Source organism: Cyphomyrmex costatus, unplaced genomic scaffold (assembly GCF_001594065.2).
Source record: "Cyphomyrmex costatus isolate MS0001 unplaced genomic scaffold, Ccosl1.0 scaffold43, whole genome shotgun sequence".
NCBI classification, from domain to species: domain Eukaryota; kingdom Metazoa; phylum Arthropoda; class Insecta; order Hymenoptera; family Formicidae; genus Cyphomyrmex; species Cyphomyrmex costatus.
Window position 1 is genome coordinate 750,461 of NW_017278534.1, and position 1,342 is coordinate 751,802.

Sequence of the window (1,342 nt, forward strand, 5' to 3'; positions counted from 1 at the left end):
TATATAACTTTACGCAAACGCTGATTTTTATCAAGCAAAACTTATTTATTACAAAAATTATTCTTACATGTTTCGGCTCATTTTTGAGCCTTCTTCAGAGACAATGGAAAATTACATAAATGAAATATAATTTAAAATTGACAATGAATTAAACAATGTTTAAACACCGCGAGCTCTCCCACAATCAAGAAATAAAATCAGATGACAATTTCATCTTAAAGAACACAATAATATGACCAATAAAGGCAGAAAAGAAAAATTAATAAAAAGAATGCTGGAATTGAGAGAAATAATTTCCCAGAATTTCTTAGAACACTAATAGTTTTGAAATTGAATTTATCATAATTACGATTATTTTACCGGAAGTGGGGAGGCTCATCATGTTCACAACGCTACTGTATCGCAAACACTCTCAAAACCGGTCTTCAGAATAATTTAGGCCAGTCAGTCTCATACACAATGAGTTACAACAGATTGTTAGACGGTATTAAATTAAAATTATCAAATTGCAGATAACAAATGTTAACGCTCAACCACTGTGCACAAACGAGACTGACTTAATTGTTTTTTACAACTTATGTGATATCGTTCGAAGTACTCTATAATCGAGAAGATTATACTCAAGGAAGAGAAAATTGTTACGTTAAAAAAAATTATAGTCCATAATTAACGCGAAATAGTAATAAATTTTGCTTTCTATTGTGTTTTGATTCCAAATGAATGAACCGTACGAAATATCTGTTCCGTGATACACGTACGATTGTCATCTCGATCGATCCCTTTATGGATAGTTTTAATCACGCGAGCTAACAATCGTATATTGTAAATATTCACAAAGTACAATGTTTCGTTTAATCTAATTCGTCGCGTTTATATAAACCTATGTATGAGTCAATTAAATGACTGCGATGACTACACGCATTACAATGACACGCCACCCGCCTGTCCTTCCGCCTCAAACCACAAGGACGCGTGCAGACCATCTATAACTGTCGAAATATTAACGGATATTATAAAATAAGTAAAACAATCTATTCTTTACTTTATTTTTAATATTCTCTGAATACGCTTTGTTGTACGATGTCACTCAACATTATTAAGATTCAAGATGCTATGAGCATTAAAACTGTTGGATTGTTAGTCAATACGAATTATTTAAAATTATAAAATAAATGTAAGGTATGTTCCTCGGTGTATAATTACAATACAATATCATATTAAACGATTCGTTAAAGTTAAACTGCTAATAGAAATTATCTCATTAATTCTGCGATAAAATACTAATTCGATTCTGTTTCAAATAATTTAAAGTTAAATTATTATTATACTAATATACAATTTT